General features: G+C 31.3%; 1 long non-coding RNA gene across 1 annotated transcript; it reads right to left on the bottom strand.

Moving 5' to 3' along the window:
* Positions 1-1,761: 1,761 nt before the first annotated feature.
* Positions 1,762-2,696, bottom strand: LOC108847626 (uncharacterized). Its single transcript, XR_008940494.1, has 3 exons — positions 2,606-2,696; positions 2,179-2,388; positions 1,762-2,070 (listed from the first exon to the last, which is right to left on the bottom strand). It is a non-coding gene; the product is annotated as an uncharacterized LOC108847626 (long non-coding RNA).
* Positions 2,697-23,735: the final 21,039 nt, after the last annotated feature.

The raw sequence follows: 23,735 nt of genomic DNA, 5'->3' as shown, positions 1-23,735 counted from the left end.
TTATAGTACAAGTTAGCAACTGATAACCGACATACCATAACCGTCTGAAACAACTGTCGAAAACCGACGACAACCGTTCTCCGAAGAGAGAAAAAGCTCCATTTTGGTGAAAAGATGTGATCGCCCAAGTTTCGCAAGAGAAAAGTTCATTTTTAATTTAAGTTGAATGAAGAATTGGTTCTTTTAGCCTATAAAAAATCAACAATAATGTTAATATAAAGTGTAAAAACAAATAATTTAATTAGGAATCGACAACTTACTATCTTCCACGCCCGGATTTTGTATGACTTCTGTCCAGAATGATGATTATTTGGTCCATGTCCATATGGATCCACCTGGCTATTAGCACTCTAAACCTCGGTGTCAAAAAATTACAAGTAAGTTGTGACAAGACCACTCCAGGCTTCTGTGTCAGACCAGAGTGGCATCACATATCTTCCATCACTTCCTATTTTATTGTCCCACTTGGTATGTCTTTCGGACTAATTTTAACCTTTTTCTCAAAGTTTACGCGGAAAATTCTCATGATCCCCCAATCCTAGTTATATATTTTCTAAAAAAACAAATAAATTACATAAATACTAAAATCATATGTTTTCTTAGAATATTTAGGTGACTCACCCCAAAAATTTTGAACCACTAAGTTATGATATCCTTGAGGGGAGGTTACCAATCTGCATGTGTCTCTTTCAAATCACTTTCAAAGATTGAACGGAACATCATCTTTATTGAATTTTTTGTATTCTTTTTTTCAGAGATCAAAGATGTAGCATAGGGGTTTAGGTAGAATAATGGTTCCGCAAAGATTTATTGATTTGTTGTCCATCCGGTGCCTATCCTTAGATCTTTAATAAAATACTTTTGTCCCAAAAAAACATCTCTAAAAATATCAAATGCGTATGCATAGCTAGGCAAGCAAAACTACAAATATATACCGTTGTTTTGCGAAAATTGACAAAAAAAAATTGAAAAATTTCCAGATTCAAGTGAAATCACTCACTTATCTTCATATATGTTCATACAATGCGAATCAATATCGCACGCATTACAAGTTTGCTGATAATCAAAACATGTTTGGTTGAGAAAGGCCAAAGTCCAGACAAAAATGATGTCGTTACAAGGATGATTAGAAATGAGATTAGAATGAAAGTATAATTGTGATTATTCAGAAAACCATTGTCTATTTTTCTTCTTTGTCTTGTGTTATAATATTTGTTGGGAGTAAAGTAGTATTTATAGATTGAAATGATATTTTGTTATAAGGAATCATGTTCAGGCAGACAAGACATGAGAGATATACTATAGTATCACATATACATTCTTATTAAAATTATTTATATTTTAACAGACCATATTTATTCTGTTTACCGGCAAAGTAATATATAATATTTCCAAATTTGTTTGCAGGGTTGAGCTAGGAGTAAATAAAAAACTTTAAAGAGAAAACACAAAACTAAGCAAGAGAATTTCGTATGAAACCGTATGCTGGAGAACAACAATTTTAACCACATGGTGGTGGGTCAGTGGTATTGAGGGAGTTACGATCTTAATACGGATATGGCTTCGAAATCCCATGTGGCCACGTGGAGTGCTGTGGGTTTCGTGAAATTAGTCGATTGATCTCGGTCGCCGGACCCCACAGTTATAGAAAAACAATTTTAAATAAAACTACTCTATTATGTTTCATATGGTAGAAACTTAAGATAAAGTAAAGTAAAAAAAGCAGAAAACAAAGTAAAAGTACAGAAAAAGCAGAGAGAATATAGTTTAAAAAAAAAACAGAGTCCCCGTTTTCTACATCTAAAAATAATCTCATTACCATTGTCCACCACATTACCAATGCCTTTATTAGCACCTTGGTTTTCATTGAAATCACCACCTAGATCATGCTTATCATTCCGATAATCACCAATATCTTGCTTCTCATTTTTAGATGTATGAGCTTCATCCTCAGATTCCTCATGCTCATCCTCTTCTCTTGGCGGCTTATCATCATCAGATTCATCGCCATCCTCGGATGATCTCTCATCTGCATCAGTTTCATCACCTTCTTCTCGTTCAGCTACATATCTACTCTCAAAAAATATCAGTCGCACATGTTATTCTCGCAGAAGAACACAACTCTGAGATATCACCATTAATATCCTAAAACACATAATTGATATTCTACATATATACCTTGGTTTTCATTGAAACACATAATCAATCTTAAAATTGTCACAATGTCTTCAGCCTTACTGAAATCTTTAAACTTCTTCCAACTGATCTCAGACATTTTCCACAAAAAAAAACTCTTAAATCCCAATACATTAAGATAATTGTATCCACCAGCTTCTTTCTTCATTGTTCCACCAAAGTGGATTATTCAGTTTCATCGTATCATCATCTCTGCATGTAAATAAATAAAATTTCAGTATACACCATTCATAAACAAAGAATATATCAACACAGAATTATCTTGCCCACTACAAATAAACATAATTTAAATTGTTAACCTAAAAGTTCTGGAAATCTAAACACAATCAAACAAAAAATAAAAAAAGACACACCACATGAAAACTCGTAAACTTGAAATCAGAAGATTAAAATATTAAAATATTCTTACTCCATGTCGTCTGTCTCTAACATATCTAACATACAAAGTTTTCTTTTTCAATGTTCGGTATACTTCTCTGAGCTTTCTGTTCTTTGCTTTCACGAACTTTAACGACTTCTAAACCTATAAACCAATTTAGGGATTTTAAATTAATTTCTGCAATAAAAATAAAAATATAGACTGTTAAAATATAAATAATTTTAATAAGGCATATCTATACTATTAAAGCAGAAGCATATTGGTATTTTTACTCTTTTTACTCTTATTAAGGAGTCTTTCCTTTGTATTCATTAAGTGTATTGTGGACATTTTGCGCCGTTTCCTAATTCAATTTTGGTCTGTGATTATTTCCATGTTTGATACTGCATCATTTTAGTATTTTTCCAACCGGTCATGTTTTTAAACTGCGTCGTTTTTAAACTATTTAATGGTTTGGTTTTAAACCGCTTTTTCCTAAATCTAATCTCATCTACTATTGATTATTTTCTGATTCGAAATGATAATAGGGTTGAATATTGCCGAACAGAACTAAAGTTTTCGGTGAAGTCGTTTGGTTCCATTATGATTTTGGTTAAACTGGTAAGTTATTTAAATTCAATAATAGCATATGCCGATTATTCTTTAAGATTTTAGTTAATTCTAAAATTATTAATTTTGACAACAATCATTATCATTTAAATTTTTTTTGAAAAATATAAATATATTTTAAACAAATTTCCAACTTATGATCACCGAATTTGTCTTATCATTAAAAAAAATCACAATATTAAAAATATCAGGTTACCAACCGGTAACCTGTTCAACGGCAGGTCCGGGTCGGGTTTCAAAACACCGATCAAAACTATAAAACTGTTATATTGATTTATATTTAAAATATCTAATTCAAAATTAAAAACCTAAAAATACATTTACATTATAGTTTTAAACAAAAATAAACTCGGATATAAAATACATATATGAAACGGGTTATATAAATGCATATACAAGACGGATTATATAAATGTGATTATATAAAGTTTTCACCAAAAATAAACCCGCGCTTTGAAAGCGCGGATCAAAATCTAGTTAATATATTAAACCAGAAGTCACAACTTTGATTCATGTGTGATATTTTTTAAAATAGAATCTCACTAAAAATCATTAATTTAAAAACATATCATTTATTTCTCATCATTATCCGAGAAAAAATCTATCTAATATACCACATATTATTTATTTTCCCTTATCCACCGAACTATATTTAAATATCATTAACCATTTAGTAAAATCTGAACAAATAAATTAGTGGGAACGATTTGCCATATTCTTAAATAACTAGATTTTGTTATTAATGAAATTTTGAAATCCATTATATCAGTTTTAAAATATACAAAATGGACTAATCTAATTACCTAAAAACATTGTTTTGTCTAAAATAATCATAAAATAAAATTTAAATTTTATATACATATTTCAAATCAAAATTATAAATTTAAAGTTGATTTATCAAAAAAAATGATTTAAAATATTCATATATTCAAAAATTTATTTTTACTTAAATATTTTCCAATAACCATTATTAAAAATATTTTCAATATATATAAGAAAAATACAACAAAAGATTAATTATATATACCAAATTAGATTATGGTTTTTATATTTCACATTAAACTTTAAGAATATAATATATATGATTATTTATAAGATGGTATATATACAATACTATTACTTATATGATTATTTATATGATGGACCAATTTTTTTTTTTGACGTCGGAAGGCTATTCTGTTATTTATATGATGGACCAATACAATTAATTATATGATGACATATATATGATACATAATAGTGACTAGGGCTGGGCGTTCAGGTATCAATTCCGGTTCTTTCGGATCTGTTCGAGTTTCAGGTTTTCAGGGTCAAAGATATCAGCCCATTCATATATTTCTAAATTCATTTCGAATTATGACTAGGGCTAGGCGTTCAGTTATCCATTCGGCTCGTTTCAGATCTGCTTGGGTTTTGGGTTTCCGAAGTCAAAAATTTCAGCCCCATTCAGATATTTGTAAATTTCAGTTCGAATTATATTCGGATCGTTGCGGGTTCACTTCGAGTTCGGATAACCCATTTAAATTAATTTTAAAATTCATTATATATTTTAATTTCTTAAAATCTATAAATAAAATAGTATATTGTATATAAATCTGAATAACATATGTCAGTATACCTAAAATTTACATATAAATTGGTTTGGTTTTAACTTTTGATCAAAAAATCAATAATTATTTTAAATATTTTTGGTGTTTTGAGTGTACTTCCACTATGTTAGATATTTATATTTTACTATTTTATATATTTTCAAATATTTAAAACCAACCTAAAAGTATCATATATATTCTGGGTGTTTTTATATACATTAAAAATAAAATTAATTAATATATATATAAGTATATAAATATTTTTCGGATACATTTTGATATCCAAAATATCTTGGTTCGAATGGTTATGGTTTCAGTTGACTAAATATCAAAATTTTGAATAATTTGGATATTTAATCAATTTTAGTTTGGGTTTGGTGTTACTCTTTCAGATCGTGATCAGTTCGGTTCTTCAGATTTGAATTTTTTATCCAACTTTGATATTGACATGAAAAATAAATAGCAATATATTTTTGAAATATACACCCGGACAGGTGTGCGGGTCAAAATTTAGTTTAAATTACAATCTAAATATTTAATTAATATAGAAATATGTCATATTGTTTAAACAAAATATCAATGTAAAAGTATTGTGCAGTTGCGTTCTAAAATCATTTATTTTAACAACAAGTGAAAATAAATATGTTGATTGGAGAGGGAATAAAAAAAAGCCACAGAAGCACATAGTTTACCAGAGACACTCTATGTGTCGAATTTATTATAAAGAAATTTTCACTAAGATAAATACATCCAATAACTACAAACAAATAATATATTTCATAAAAGTGAAAAACAATACCCGCGCTTTCGAAGCGCGGGTCAAAATCTAGTTTTAGTTATAAAGGATGATCTCGTGTAGATGAATTCATATTGACTGTTCTTCATATCATTTTTATTATAAACAAAATTATAAAATTATATGCTATCTTTAAAAAAATTATAAGTATAGTTTATATTATATTAAAATAGAAGTAATAAATGAATTATATATTAGCTGAGTTTCTACTTGTAGAGAGTTTCAGTAGCTAAGTTTCTTTTTTATTCTCTGCCTCACCTTTGTTTATAAGCTCCTCCAAAATCGCAGAGTTTTATTTTTTTCGCAGATTTGTGTCTTCCTTTTCCTTCTAACTTGCCTTATTTTTGGGATTCTAGTTTATCCTTCATGAAAATATTCCATTATCCCCTCCAAGTAAGGTAATCCATCGTTTTCATTGGGCCGCTTCTTGTTCTGAGTCACAAGTGGACTGTATCGTGTTGGAGGCCATTTCAGACCCTTTTATGACTTGCACATTTTTACGACTTTTCTCAGAAAAATTGTCAATTCCTTCGAAGTTGCGTTTTTTTTTGTCGTTTGTCTATGAAATGATATAAAAATCATTATGTTTTGTAGAAAACATTTTTTTGTTCAAGTTAATCGTTTCCGACTCCACGTTTGGTTTTAACTTTACGAGAAAACAAGGTGTTTCATGTTTTCTACGTAAAATTTCAACGGCAACTCGATTGAGACGAAATGAAGAACTTGTCAGAAAGAATTCACAGCAGAAACAGAGGAATGTGAGGCATGGACAATGAGGAAGAGTGAGAGGAATTATGGTGATGAGAAGTTGGTGAAGAGGCATGGGAGATTAGGCCATGGAGATGAGAGTCATGGGCGATGAGGAGCTAGGAGAGATGAGCCATGAGGAGTGAAGGAGAGAGAGAGAGAGAGAGAGAGAGAGAGAGAGAGAGAAGAGAGAGAGAGAGAGAGAGAGAGAGAGAGAGAGAGAGAGAGAGAGAGAGAGAGAGAGAGAGAGAGAGAGAGAGAGAGAGAGAGAGAGAGAGAGAGAGAGAAGAGAGAGAGAGAGAGAGAGAGAGAGAGAGAGAGAGAGAGAGAGAGAGAGAGAGAGAGAGAGAGAGAGAGAGAGAGAGAGAGAGAGAGAGAGAGAGAGAGAGAGAGAGAGAGAGAGAGAAGAGAGAGAAGCAATGAGGGCGGATAGAGGGAGAGATGAGACCATTTTCCTACCTTGTCTCGTTTCTTCCGGTTACCATTGATGGTTTCTTTAGCTTTCTGAATTGTTTTTTTCTATTTTACAAAAGTTTTTTTCTGTAAAAACTTTATGAAGTTCGATTTTATGGAAGATTATTTCATCAAACTATTTTATTTGTTTTAAGAAATTTTTCTAAACAAACTTTACATAATCTGTTTTTCGGAAGATTGTTTCGAAAACTGTCTTTTTCGTAAAAAACTTTTGAAAGAACGTTTTTTTGCTTATTTATTTTTGGACATAAATCTTTTTTTTCTTTTTTTTCGTGAAGAAACATGTGGATTTTGTCCTATGTACCTTTGTTCAAGTATGCATGTCATATGTGGTATTGTTATCTCAAAATTTTTGGCTTATTCTTTTAAATGATACAATTCTCAAAGGATTTTAGCCGCTGATTTTTAAGACCGATTTTGACCCCAACATAGTACACCTAGTATATTAGCACAACTAGTATGACTGTTACAACTTTTATTCTAGTATAACTAGTAAGAGTTTTGAAACAATAATTGTTTAATTTTAAAATTAGAGATTGGAGCTGGGTAATCAGGTCAATAAATATTTGGGTAAATAATCTGAAATCAATTTGGTTGAATAAGCACGTTTAAAAAATATAAAGATAGAATACATGTTCAACCCATTTTTGATTGAAAGGAAAAGATGAAGAAGAAACAATTTAAGGAAATAGTAAAATTAGTACTAAGTTATAAAAAGTTATAAAATAAAAGTAAAATAAAAAGCCAAAATAAAATTAAATTAAATAAAGATTGGTCCAGTGGATGTTCAACTCAAAGAAAGACAAAACTCTACAGAAAGAATATAGTAGACTAGATTTTGATCTGCAAGTCTGTGCGAATTTTTCTGTACTAAAATATTTAGTTTATATAACTATAAAAAAATTAGTATAACGTAGTCTTAAATATTATCTAACTCTTATAATATTATGTTTCTGTGGCTTATAATATTATTAATATAAAATATTGATAATATGTTATATTTTACCGTGTATATTGTTAGTTTGTTATGAGTTTATTATAGATATTTATTTGGTGTAAGAAAATAGATAGCTAAATATTTAAAAACATATATTGATAGTATGTTATATTTTACCGTGTACATTTTAAGTTTGTTATGAGTTTATTATAGATATTTATTTGGTGTAAGAAAATAGATAGCTGAATATTTTAAAGACATCATGCTAAACTTAAGTTTCTATATTATGCATTAATTAATTTTATTGTTTTATAAGCAGTTTTAATTTCGTCATTTCATAAATTTTCTATTTTGTAACAAAGTTTCTTTTGAAAACATAATTATGTAACACTGATATTTTACAAATATTTTGTTTTATTTCTAAATTTGAAATATATATATATATAGAATTTAAATTACATTGGACTTACATAATAAGGAAGAAATTTGGGATAATTTAAAACAGCAAAAAATACTTTTAAAAAGAAACTATAATATGGTGTATTTGCAAAATAATTTTGTATTAGTAGTATTTTTGTAGTATTCCGTTAGCTAGTTTGTAATTCACATTTGGTGTGGGCAATTTATTTTATTTCATATCAAACATATTTGAAAACGATCCTATCTATTATTTATTTATCATGAATATATCTCTATAATTAAGATATCCAAAATTAAGATAATAACTAACAGTTTTCAGATTTTTTATAATTACTGTACATCATTCTTCTGATGTTGATGTGGTTTATTTGGTGTTTATTATCTATATTTTTCAAAATCAGAATAATGGTCTTACTTTGCAACTTATCTAGAAGATATTAAGCACTTGAAGGAGAGTTTTAATAACTCAGAGATCATCCATGTATCAGTGGACAGTCTGGCATGCAGTGCGGAAAAAAAATTGTCATTCGTCGTTCATATGAAATCTGAGGTTTCAGTTGATAATTATTTTTTAAATGTATACTAAATATCTATTATATTATTTTAGAGCCCTGTTTTGTATCTATTTTTAGAAGTTATCAATTAAGATTTTGACCCTTTAAAAAATATATGAATATAAAACATAAATATTTTATTTGGCTAAATTAATTACGAAGTATGTTGTTTATAATTAAATATGATTTTAGATAGATGAAGATAACAAAATAATCTCTATTATTTTAAGAATCCTTAAACTAACAATAATCCTAAACATAATGAGTATATATATATATATATATTACCCATGATCAATGGGTGGACTTATATATATATACATATATACCCATGATCAATGGGTGGATTTTTAAATTTTTCACGAAAGGAGGGAAGGAGGTGATCATTAAGTCGGTGGTCACGGCCTTGCAAAATCATGTCATGTCTTGCTATCGTTTGCCAAAAGATACGGTAAACAAGTTGACGAGGGCAGTAGCACAGTTCTGGTGGAGCCTTGGGGGTAGTACGAAAGGAATGCATTGGAAATCATGGGATAAAGTCTATTTGGAAAAGGATGAAGGAGGTTTGGGGTTTAAAGACCTCACTGATTTTAATACAGCTATGCTTGGTAAACAATTAAGGCGGCTGATAGAAAATCCGGGTTCTTTATTTGCTTGAGTATTTAAAGGACGGTATTATAGGAATGCCTCACCCCTGGAACCGATCCGTTCTTACTCCCCATCATATGGCTGGAGGAGCATTGTATCAGCTAGATCTCTGGTTAACAAATGACTAATCAAACGGGTGGGAACAGGTTCTTCTATATCTGTATCGATTGATCCTTGTCTCCCAACCACTCGCCCGAGACCAGCAAACAAAAAACAAAATATTTTCTTACCGGACCTAAGAGTGGAATCTCTTATCAACTCGGACTCGCGTACATGGAACTCTTGGGCAATTTGGGCTCTTATCGATCCGCATGATGCGATAATTATTGAAAGTATACCATTGGGTAGAACTCATACAGTGGACAAAGACGAATGGCATTTCACAACTAATGGAAAATACACAGTTAAATCAGGATATCAGGTGGAAATGGTCTACCCGGATAAGGACAAACCACAAGAGATTTTTGGACCCACGGTAGATGCTTTGAAAGCTTTTTATTGGAAAGTGAGGTGCCCCCCAAAGATAAAACATTTTCTCTGGCAGCTCCTGTCAGGGTGCATTGCCGTAAAGAAAAATTTGAAGGCCAGAGGACTTAAGGGGGATATTTATTGTGACAGATGTGGAGACCCAGAGGAATCAATAAACCATGTTATCTTTGATTGTCCCCCAGCACGTCAAGTATGGGCGCTTTCAAAGATATCATCAAATCCATAAGTTTTCCCTTCCAGTTCCCTCTTTACAAATATGGATCACCTGTTCTGGAGAGTTACTCCGGCTATGGATGATCATCAGTTTGCATGGATATTATGGTACATCTGGAAAGACAGGAATAGTAAGGTATTTAGTAATTTGGATGTGGATCCGATGGACACGCTTAAAACAGCAGAAGTTGAATTAACACTATGGGCTGAGACGCAGGAATTGAGTTCCCAACGGATACCCCAGCAGGTGGAAGGCAGAATTTTACCAATAATCCCAGGGCGATGGTGTTTCACGGACTGTTCTTGTAAAGATAAGGAAAAATTTTCAGGACAAGGTTGTTTAGTACACTACAAGGATTTCAGGGACTAATGAGGGCGAGGAATACGCGGGCAAGGTTATCACCTCTCCATTCGGAGGTGGAAGTTTTAATCTGGGCAATGGAATGCATGAGGAATTTACGTCAATATCATGTCACTTTTGCAACGGATTGTTCTCAATTGGTGAAGATGGTACCAGAACCGAGAGAATGGCCGTCATTCGTGAGTTATTTGGAAGATATCAAGATATTGAGAGAAAGTTTCGTAAGCTCGGAGATCATTCATGTACCGCGGACGGAGAACTCAAGGGTGGATAGTCTTGCACGCAGTGCTAGGCAACAAACCTCTTTCGTCGTCCACATAGATGCAGAGCTTCCAGTTTGGTTTACATAGTCTATATGAGTCTGTTTTATTGATGTCAAAAAAAAAAATACCCATGATCACAACAACATTAAAATCCTCACGTAGAAGACATCCTAAAGGCTATATTTAATAATTTTAATACTAATATATGAATTAAACAATTATTAGATATATAACTTATTCATTTAGAAAAATATTTACGAAACACTTTTATTGTATCCACATTTTTGAAAAGGTATATTTAATGGAAATGATGTAAACACTAATATGTTTTGTCGGGAAATTGCGTTTTCTCAATTTTTATGAGAAATAGCATTTTCCGGTTTTGGCGGAAAATTACATTTTCTGGTTTTAGCGGGAAATTACATTTTCTGGTTTTAGCGGGAAATTACATTTTCCAGTTTTGGCGGAAAATTGCGTTTTCCAGTTTTGGCAGAAAATTATGTTTTCTCGGTTTTGAAAAATTGCATTTTCTGGTCTGGATGGGAAATTTCGTTTTCTTGGTTTTTGCGGGAAATTACATTTTCCCGGTTTTTGACGGGAAATTGTGTTTTTCAGTTTTGGCGGGAAATTGTGTTTTCTGGTTTTCTAAAGATGATGGAATATTTTACTTAAGAATATTTCATATTTTACAGTAAAAAAACTTCTATTACTAGATAGGAGAGTCGAATATTAAGAAGTGTAAAAGCTATAAGATATCAAGCTCCTCTCAAATAAGAAAAGCCTTAATTGAATTATATGATTTGTGTGATGATGTTATTTCAAAAAGTGAAACTGAAAACTTGGTTGATGCACTTGAGAGTTTTAATATTTTTCTTGGTATTGTTATTTGGCATGACATTTTATTTGCTATAAATATGGTAAGTAAGAAATTACAAGATAAACCATATGTATTGGTAATGCCATGAAACAAGCAGAAGATATGATGTCTTTTGAGAAATATAGAAATGATGGATTCAGCTATAGTATTAACTAATGGTGAATCCATGATCAATTATTAGGGGGGTCAGAAAATCTTGGTCTTGGCTCAATATATCAATATAGTTGAGAAAAATAAAGAAAAATGCACTTCGGTGATTTGAACCAGAGCTAAGCAGGATCAAATGATGCGATGGTTAACCAAATGAATAACGAATCTTTAATTGTACATTTTAAAAATGCTATTACTGAATTTTAACCTGTATCAGATGACACCCTATTTTTCAACGTAGGTCCGCCTCTGGTATGAACATGGCTAAAGATCTTGCTCATGAGATGGGTATTAATGCTATATTTCCCAAAAAAACGTTGATGCGTTAGAGAAAACAGTTTGATGAAACTTTAAATCAAACATCTGAAAATGCTTTTAAAGTCAATTATTTCCTCGTCTTTGTGGATCTGAAAATTACTTCGCTGAATGATAGATTTGAACAAATGAGAATTCAAATGTTTTTGTTTTTTATATAGTTCAGTGAAGTTAAAGTCACATGATGCTATTGAATTAAGAGAAAATTGCACTAACTTTAGGAAACATTTTCTAATGAAGGTTCATCAGATGTTGATCTTTTCTCAGATTTTAGAATGTTTCAGGTGAGTTTTTCCGTTGAAGCAATGACACCGATTCAGGTTCTTCAGTTGGTAAAAGATATGGTTCGTTATCCATATGTTGATATTTCTTAGCAAATTTTACTAACCACACCTGTGACAGTTTCATTAGCTGAAAGGAATTTCTCTAAGCTAAAATGTTGGAAATCTTTTTGAGATCAACAATGTCTCAAAGAAATGTAGAACGGTTTAGAAATTTTAGGCATTGAGAAAGATTTTTGGAGAGTATGAATTTTGAATTAATTATCAATGATTTTTCATTAACTAAAGCTAGATAAAAAAGTTTCATGTGATTGTCTTTCGTTTTTATAAGAATTGATACTTCTTTTTCTATTTGTTTTAGTTCATAAAATTCTTTTTGGTTGAACACAAGGAAAATACATGGAAAGGAGTCGAAGAAAAGTTTAGGGTCTATAACCGATGTTTTTTTTATTAATAAGGGGTATTTCAGGCCTATGGATTAATCCATGCATGTTTCGCCCAAAGCTATTAAGAAATTTAAGATGGGCCTGTCCAAAACCAATCTAAGTATCTCTCTAATAGTACTGAGCACTGGAAAAGCATTTCACTTGATATGGAATCATAACCACGGGCGAATGAATTAATAGTTTAGATAAACTGGTTTCAATTTTATCCAGCATCTTTTCTTCATTTTGCCTGATAAAATAATGTTGTCGCTTTAGGTTCGCCAATGATCACAGCCAAAAGAACTTCAGTCCCGATGCTCTCCTATTACACAAAATAAAATGATCCATCTACTGTCAAACTTCATCATAGGTATGACCACTTAGATTTGACTTTTAGGTTCTCTCCGAAAGTCTGATTATGATCCTTGTATTTAACTTCGGAATTGTTCACTTATTTATAGAATTTAAAGTCACACTAGGATACTACCGCATTGAAACACGGGGTATCTATGTTTTCTTAAAAAATCGAAAACATAAATTATTGTTAAAATATTGATGATTATCCAAAGGACACTTGTCCTATTATAACATCATCTATGTCATCTCTACGTGTCTTATTTTCCGTAAAGAGATGATGACTATGCTATTAAGTTGTACTATAAATAGTACTTGTACATGTGAAAGACAAGAATAACAATGAACAATCATAGCTCGTATCTCTCTCTCATACCTCCAAAACAATAAACACAACTCTCTCATCTCACTATCCCTCGTCCATCTCTCTCTCTTTTTCCTATATTATTTATTTGGAAAAATGATTGCTGACTACGTAAAGTATTGGCCATCACATGGCTAACCATGCAAACTACAGTAATATATACCTAGCTACACGATGTATATATTATGCATAACAACTTCCCTCAACTTAATGATGTTATGTAGCCAACATTACAAATTTAATTTCATTCATCCAAAAATTGATGTTGATGTCAAAGACCGTTTAAGTCTTCTATTTTATAAATTAAAATATAATGCACCTGACGGTAATTAAACTAATATTAGATTTAGACTCGCGTTTAAAAAATATAAAAATATTTTTAACAACATATAACTTACAAAATCAATATGTTTAATAAAATTTCGATAAGTATTGTTTAAATTTTTTATTTTAGTGTATTTGAAAATTATAATTATATTATTTTATTTATATTAAATATTAAAGTTATATAATATATTATTATTATTATTTTTTAATTATTTTAATTTGTTTCTATTACTTTTAATAAAGTTTCTGTTAGTCATTTGATTAACTGTGTGATATATACTTATTTGATCAATTTTTATTATAAAACTTATTTGATGTCAATTTACTGACTCTAAAATTTTATTTTTTTAATATAAAATTGACTAAATTAATGAATTTTTTTATTTATATTTTCAAAAATAAACTGCATTCATTTAAACTTAGTAAAACTTTCATATTAATAATTATGTACGCGAGATTATGTTTGGTTTAAGTTAGCATCAAATAAATTTAAAAAAAAATAAATTGTTAGAGTCAAAAAATTGATTTCAAATAAGTTTATAATAAAAAATTTATCAAATAAGTATATATGACACAATTAATCAAACGAATTATAGAAATTTTATTAAACGTTCATAAGAAAATAGATTAAAGTATTTAAAAATAAAATTACATAATATCTTATATAACTTTCATATTTCATATAAATATAAAAATATAATTATATAGCTTCAAATACACTAAAATAAAAATGTAAAACACTACTTATCAAAAATGTTAAGAATATTGATTTTGTAAATGAGATTTTGTTAAAAATATTCTTATGCTTTTAAAACGTGGGTTAAAAACTAATTTTAGTTAAATTACGCTCGGGTCGAACATATTCTAATTGATGAAATGAAATATTTAAATGGTTTCTGACATCTACATCAAATTTTGGATGAATGAAATTAAACTCATGATGTTAACTACACAACATCATTAAGTTAAGAGATGATGTCATGCATAAAATATACTTCGTGTAGCTAGGTATACATTAGTTTAGTTTGCATGGTTAGCCATATGATTTTATATTTATATAGCTTTCAAATACACTAAAATAAAAATGTAAAACACTACTTATCAAAAATGTTAAAATATTGATTTTGTAAATGAGATTTTGTTGAAAATATTCTTATGTTATTAAAATGGGGGTTAAAATCTAATTTTAGTTAAATTACGCTCGGGTCAAAAATATTCTAATTGATGAAATGAAATATTTAAACGGTTTCTGACATTTACATAATTTTTTTGGATGAATGAAATTAAACCCATGATGTTAACTACACATCATCATTAAGTTAAGAGATGTTTTCATGCATAACATATACTTCGTGTAGCTAGGTATACATTAATTTAGTTTGCATGGTTAACCATGTGATGGCCAATACTTCAAGTAGTCAGCGATCATTTTTCCTATTTATTTCTTTCTCTTGCACAAAATACATGTATAAGTATATCATTCACTTTTTATTTCGCTACATGTTATCAGCACGAAAAAGCTCTAGCAAGATTCTACCGGCCGTTCTTATACCAAACAATCTAGAAAAACGAGGTAATGTTTAAATTTATATCTTTCAATATATTTAATTTATTTAAAATTTTATTTATTGTTCCGGAGTGAGAGGCTAGGCCTTCTCCGTTTATTTTTGGGGATGATAGGTGTTGTCCTTTCCGACTGATCTTTATGGTAGGCTAGGCCTCCACGATCAGAGAAACACGTGGTAGGCTTTGCCTCCGTAAATAAAAAAGGGTCAAAAATGGTAGGCTAGGCCTCCTGGACCTTGAAATAAGAAAATATCAAAATGGTAGGCTAAGCCTCTTGGATCTTGAAAAATAAAGTCAACAATGGTAGGCTAGGCCTTCTCTGACTTTGAAAAATGATCGTTATGGTAGTCCATGACCCCTCAGATCATATGGTAGGCTGGGCCTCCAATTTTATTTATGCTATTTAAATTTCTGCAATTCAAGTTTATGCAATTTAATTTTTGTCTTTATTTTATGCCTTTAATTTCTGCATTTAAATTATGCATTTAATTTCCGTCTATATTTATATTACTATTTTATGAATATAGTAATCATGTCGAATTTGACAAAGCTCGAAACTAATGCCCTGGATATTACGGGAATTAATTATATGATCTGGACAGTAGGTGCAAAAATGCACTTAAGAGGTAGCAGGCTTTTGGAAACCATCGATAGTACTAAAACGGTGTCGGATGAGAAAAAGGCTAAAGTCATGATCTTTCTACGACACCACATACATGATGGTTTAAAAGATGAGTATATTACGAAAGATGATCCTGGGGACCTCTGGCAATCTCTTAAAGAGAGGTTTGATCACCAAAAGTATGTGATCTTACCAAAAGCCAAACACGAGTGGATCCATCTCCGGTTCCAGGACTACAAAAGTGTAAGTGAGTTTAATTCCGCTATGTCCGAAATTACATCTAGGATGATGTTATGTGGAGAGAAAATAAGCGATTATGAAAATGTAGTCATGCAGCAAAAATATCGGGTGAATGGATTTAAGCTTTACTCAGAGTTGATGCAAATCTTCCTTGTAGCGGAGCAAAATAATCAACTCATGTTGTTAAACCATCAGGCTCGTCCCACTGGATCTGCTCCATTCTCCGAAGTGAATGTTGCATCATCCAGTTATGATAATGGGAGACGACGAGGACGTGGTCGAAATCATGGTCGTGGAAGAGGACGAGGAAGATGATTCCGTCCGTATGAAGAAAGAAATAAAAAGACTTCCACGAGAATGAAAGGAGCCGGGATGATAAAAGGCAAACATAAAAGGTTTGCTACAGATGCGGTGTGAAAAGCCATTGGGCACGTAATTTCCGTACGCCAAAGCATTTAGCCGATCTGTATAGAGAATACCGAAAGGAAAAAGGGAAAGAGGTGAAACAAACTTCATATCCGATGAATCCGGGCCATCCTTTCATGGTTTAAATGATGATACTCATCTCGACGTATCAGATTTTCTGGTTGAGCCAGAGAATATCGATAAGTGAAACAATATCGATGTGATATAAGTTTATTGTATTATATTATCTAAAACTTTTTGGTGTAAGATATATGTTATGTTTCATGTTTCATGTTTTATGTATAATAATATACGTTTTATGAATATTTTAAATTCAGAAAAATGCCAGACTTTGAGACTTTAGATGGAGATATGTGCTTGGCGGATAGTGCGTCAAAGCACACGATAAGAAATATTTCTCCAGTCTCAAAATAAAAGATTACGCTGGAAGCGTAAGTACAATATCTAGTAATGCAAAGATTATTATGGACTCTGGAATAGCGAAATTTCAATGCCAGGGAGAACAATATTTGAAATAAATGATGCATTGTATTCCTCCAAAGTCTCATAGAAACTTGTTAAGTTTTAAGGATATCCGGAGAAATGAATATCATATTGAGACTATTGGAAAAGATGGCACTGAATTTCTTTGCATTAAGTCAGAGAGGAACATATATTGGAAGAATTAAGAATGTTATCCTCTGGACTATATTGTATAAACATAAACATGACTGAGTCCTATGCCGTGGTAAACATGAAGTTTACTTATACGTTTAAAATCTGGCATGAGAGGCTAGGACATCCTGGTTCAGTCATGATGAGAAAGATATTGCAAAAATCAAATGGTCATCCGTTGAAAAACGGAAAAGATTTGCAAATGAGCGAGTTTACATGTAAAGCATGTTCTCAAGAAAAGTTTATAACTTGTCCATCACCAGCAAAAGTAGGCAATGAATCACCAATGTTTTTAGAAAGAATACATGGTGATATATGTGGGCTGATTCACCCACCGTGTGGGCCATTTAAGTATTTAATGGTATTGATTGACGCATCTACTAGATGGTCAAGTGTGTGTCTTTTGACAACACGAAATACGGCTTTCGCAAAGTTCATTGCCCAGATAATAAAACTGAGAACGCAGTTCTCAGAGTATGTCATTAAGAAATTAAGGCTTGATAATGCTGGTGAATTTACATCGAAAGCCTTCGATGATTATTATATGTCAATGGGGATTGATGTGGAACATCCAGTTCCCCATGTGCATACACAAAATGGCATGGCCGAGTCATTGATAAAACGGTTGCGGTTTATTGCAAGACCATTAGTATTGAGAACAAAGCTCCCAATTTCTGTATGGGGTCATGCTATATTGCATGTGGCTGCACTGATTCGGTTGAGACCGAGTGCATATCATAAGTACTTCCCATCACAATTGGCATCTGGGCAAGAGCCAGATGTATCCCATTTCCGTGTCTTTGGGTGTGCGGTCTATGTTCCGATAGCACCGCCACAAAGAACAAAAATGAGCCCACAAAGAAGATTGGAAATATCTGTGGGTTATACGTCACCAAGTATTATAAGATATCTGGAACCAGTAACTCGTGATATGTTTACGGCAAGATTTGCCGATTGCCATTTTAATGAGGATGAATTTCCAGCATTAGGGGGAGAAATTAGAGAAATTCCTAAAGAGATTACCTGGTGTACACAGTCGTTGTTACACCTTGATCCCCCTACGAATCAAAGAGAGCTGGAAGTTCAGAAAATTGTGCATTTGCATAAATTGGCAAACCAGTTATCAGATGCGTTCACAGATATAAGAAGGGTGACGAAACCATATATACCCGCTGAAAATGTTCCATCAAGAGTGGTTGTTCCTGGGGAATAAACTGATAGAAACAATGAATGAACCTGGGGTTCAGTTAAAGAGGGGGAGACCAGCGGGTTCTAATGATAAAAATCCCCGAAAGAAAAAGAAATTGGTTGAGCAAAGTGGAAACGCTCCAGAAGAACCTGATACTGAAAAATGTCTGAAAGAAGGTATAAGTGAAAAGGTTCAAAAATAACCAAATAAAGAGAAGGATCTAGATGACGAGTAGGGAACACAAAAGTATGACATTTCCATCAACTACGTCCATGATCAAAAGTTATTGATCAGAAATAAGATAAAAGATGTTGATGGAATGTTCTCCTTTTCTGTGTCCAAAGAGATTGATCATGAAGATGATGATCCCGATCCAAGGTCCATTTTAGAATGTCAAAAAGACATGATTGGGAGGAGTGGAAGAAGGTCATTCAAATTGAATTACTCTCCCTGAATAAAAGAAATGTCTTTGGACCTATAGTCACAACACCTGAGAATATAAATCATGTTGGGTATAAGTGGGTATTCGTGAGAAAAAGAAATGAAAAGAATGAAGTAACACGATATAAACCCAATTAGTTGCCCAAGGTTTTTCTCAGAGGCCGGGAATTGATTATGAAGAAACGTATTCCCCGGTGATGGATGCAATTACGTTTAGATTTTTGATGATCCTAGCGGCATCGAAAAATCTTGAAATGCATCTCATGGACGTTGTGACAGCTTATTTATATGGATCGTTGGATAATTATATATATATATATATATGAGACTCCCTGAAGGATTGAAAATGCCAGGGGCATTGAAAGAAAAATTCAGAGAGGTATGTTCGGTCAGATTACAGCGATCACTATACGGATTAAAGCAATCCGGACGCATGTGGTACAATCGCTTAAGTGAATATCTTTTGAGTAAAGGATATGTGAACAATTCGATATGTCCATGTGTTTTTGTTAAGAAATCGTCATCTGGCTTTGTAATCATCGTTGTATATGTGGATGGCCTGAACATGATTGGAACTCAAAAGGAGGCTGAAAAATGCTCGAACTCATATGAAAGAGGACTTCGAAATGAAAGATCTCGGCAAGAAAAAGTTTTCTCTTGGGCTCCAGATAGAGAATCTCCAAGAAAGAATATTTATGCATCAATCAAACTATACGAAAAGGTTATTGAAACGCTTTCGTATGGACAAAGCGACTCCTTTGAGTACTCCAATAATAGGTAGATCTCTCAATGTTGAGAGTGATCCTTTTAGGCCCTGTTAAGATAGCGAGAAGATATTAGGTCCAGAAGTACCTTATATGAGTGTTATCGGTGGGCTTTTATACCTAGCAAATTGTACTAGGCATGATATTGCTTTTGCAACTAACCTCCTAGCAAGATATAGATCTGCTCCTACTCACAGGCATTGGAATGGAATAAAGCATTTATTCCGTTATTTACAAGGTACAGTTGATTTAGGGTTAATGTATTTTAGAAAACCCGAGTTTGGTATGGTTGGTTTTGCAGATGCAAGATACTTATCAGATCCACATAAAGCTCGATCGCAAACCGGCTATGTTTTTACAATCGGTGGAACCGCGATCTCTTGGCGTTCCCATAAACAAACTCTGGTTGCAACTCCTTCAAACCATGCAGAGACTATTGTGCTTCACGAAGCATGTCGAGAATGTGTGTGGCTAAGGTCAATGAGTCACCACATACAAGAATCCAGCGGAATAGTTAACAAGAATGAACCGAAAAAAGTTTTGAAGATAACTCGGCTTGTGTCGCTCAACTCAAAGAAGGTTATATCAAGATTGACATGACAAAGCACATCCCACCAAGATTTTTCTCGTACATACGGGATCTCGAGAAAAATAAAGAAGTGGACGTCGAATATGTACGGTCATGCGACAATCCGGCCGACTTGTTCACCAAAGCTCTTCCTACTACAACATTGCGTGACCTGTGTGAAGAGAAAGCTATGTCCATTATTCGCAAGGGAGATTATGTCAGTGTACTCTTTTTCCCTTGTCATGGTTGTTATGCCATTGGATTTTTCCATGACTAGGTTTTTAACGAGGCACTACATAATACAAATTGGATAATCAAGGGGGAGTGTTAAAATATTGATGATTATCCAAAGGACACTTGTCCTATTATAACATCATCTATGTCAATCTCTATGTGTCTTTTTTCCATAAAGAGATGATGACTATGCTATTATGTTGTACTATAAATTGTACTTGTACATGTGAAAGGCAAGAATAACAATGAACAATCTTAGCTCGTATCTCTCTCTCATATCTCCAAAACAATAAACACAACTCTCTCATCTCACTATCCCTCGTCCATCTCTCTCTCTCTTTCCTATATTATTTATTTCTTTCTCTTACACAAAATACATATATAAGTATATTATTCACTTCTTATTTCACAGCAACTATTATAATTCAACGTGAGTTGTCTTTTTTTACAAAATAAAAAATTGACTATTTAAGATTAGAAAATCGGTAAACCATCATTATGTGTGAATATTTTGACTCAATTTTAATTGAGTTGAATAAAAATTCATGATTTCATTTTTTATAATTAGTTTCAAAATATTTTAAACACAGTTATATACTAAATATATGAATGAAATATTGCATTTTTGGACCTACTTTTAGATATGAGATATTTTTTTGATGGACTTTTAGATATAAATTTATATATAATAATTTTTAAAATAAAATTATGCTTTACAACATTTGTGATAAAACTATATTATAGTCATTTTTAAATTTAAACTATACATTTAAATTCGAATATATTATATAGAAAGAAATAACAAAATAATCATTAATTTCAGTTTTCATTTAAGATTATAATTACATGTATTATTGATATAGTTTAAGAAAATGTGAATTCTTTCTTACATAAACTATATATATATATATATACAGATTAAGTTAAATAAATGTTTCAAAAATATGATTTCTTGGTATAAATATTTTTTATTTTATTCAAATGGAGAAATTTATAATATTTAAATATATATTATCACACACACATTTGATATGGTTTAGTAAATCTGATTTTATTCAAATGGAGAAATTTATAATATTTAAATATATATTATCACACACACATTTCGAGTGTTGACACCATCTTATTTGATTGATTATTATTCTTATAAATTTTAAAATTATACTATTAATAACAGTTATAATTTTTGCATAGTCCAAATACATTTCGATAAAAAGACTCTAATTTAATAAATTAGATTTACATGAAATTGAACATTTAAACCATAGTTAATATGTCAACGGTATTGTAATCAGTTTTCATATCCTTATATTTAATTTTCATACTAATCTAGTCAATGAATTGCTAGTCAAATTTTCTTTTCTGATCTTAGCTTCCTTTTGCAACCCTTTAACTTTATTAGATAATAAATATATAGTCCAGTATTAAAGAAAATCATTGACTTCTTCTTCCAAATTTATATCACCAATCAACTATATAAGACATCCTAGATCTCAACAAAACCTATACATAAGAACATTTTCAACACCCAATCCCACCCCAAAGAAAATTGCTTCTGAAATATGAAGAATATCAGATCTTCAGTTGTTGCAATAATTTTGTTGTTAGTCGTTACAGGTTAGTCAATCACTTTAATTACTATTGTCAAATTTTCCAAATATTATTTTCAATAAGAGAAAAGTCAGGCTAACATAATTTTTTTGAAATAACTAATATACAAATATGATCCTAATAATTCGCATGAGAGAGTGTTCGTTAATGCTTGTTTTTAATGATTGTCATAAAATATATATTACTATTATTGTTTCTGATTAATAATATATTCTTGCGTTATTATGAACATTGTTTTTATCATACTTTTAAACTTTTATCATAAATATATTTTTAAATATTTACTTATTTTTCATGGTCATTTCATTTATCTGAATATTAATTTTATAACATTTTTGTATTTTTCCAATTTACCATTTTCGTTCTTTTCACATATTTTTGTCGATGGTAGAGTGTCATTCATATTTTATATATTAGATTATTTTGATATTTATTTTTATTAACTTTAAAATTGGTTAGAACTATATCTGGATTGTTTTGAAGGTTTTACTCATTATATATTTCTAACTAATCTTTGTTATTTTGCAGAACAAGTGAACGCATTTACTATTGTTGGTGATTGTTTTGGACCCTGCACTGACGCTTGTGAACATATTTGCAAGTCGAAAGGTTATAAAGACTGGTTTTGTGGATCTTTTAGAGATAAGACTGGTTGTTGCTGCAGACCACCAAAGAACCAAATGTTTGGACAATCCGTTAATCTGAACAACTAAATGTCTTTCATTGTAAAAAAATGTTTGCAAAAATCGGTTAACACAACAGTTATTTGAGATCATCTAATATACAAGTTCTCAAAAGAATATTACACATCAAAGTCCTTTTTGTGACACATCTAGTATTCATCGACTTCATTCTTTGAATTTTCTACAAATCTTTAGAAACATTAAATATACATCCAAATACCAAGACACATCAAGCTAAAAAGAAAAAGATCGTTTTTTTAAAAATTCTTCTCATTCATATGCTAACCTTAAATTTGATGATAACTCTATTAATCCATCCATACTAACACCGACCCAAAATTCCGAAAAAACTTTAACATAGTTGCATGCCTGAACTATTTAGGTAGAAACTAACATGACTCTTACAAGTAACAACATCTTCTACCACAGTCAAATCCTATCCTCATTTCTCTTCTCTATAGGCTTTCCCTTCTTCTTTTACTGTCCAATTTATCGAAGGTATTTCTTTTAGAAGCCAAACAGCCGAATTGAAACAAAACGATTAAATAAATACGAGAGATTAAGGAAAAGACGAATGAAAAAAAAAATTCATAAATATAACCATGGAGTCGAGATATGATATCACTTTCATTAACTCTTTATATTCGTTCTGCGTGTACGATAAATCATAACAAATAGGAATTCCAGGATAAAATCATTGGTAAACTGTCACGCGACACTCGTAAAACAGCCCCTACGAACTAATACTCTACAAAAAACTCTCGAAAGTAATGACTTATGCTACGAAAATTTTTGCTGGTTATAGATGTGAAAAATTTGAGAAAGAAGGAAGAAAAGAGGGGGGTATTTAAAGAGAAGGAGAAGACCCACTTCTCGCAACAGTTGTTGCACGTGGGCGAAAATCTTGCAGAGATCGAGGGAAATTGAGTTTCGAAAACTTATTCCCCAAGACTATCTCGTCTCTCGTTT

Source organism: Raphanus sativus, chromosome 1 (genome assembly GCF_000801105.2).
Source record: "Raphanus sativus cultivar WK10039 chromosome 1, ASM80110v3, whole genome shotgun sequence".
Classification (NCBI taxonomy): Eukaryota; Viridiplantae; Streptophyta; class Magnoliopsida; order Brassicales; family Brassicaceae; genus Raphanus; species Raphanus sativus.
Note: the sequence above shows the minus strand (reverse complement) of the source record. Positions and strands in the feature narration are given on the sequence as shown.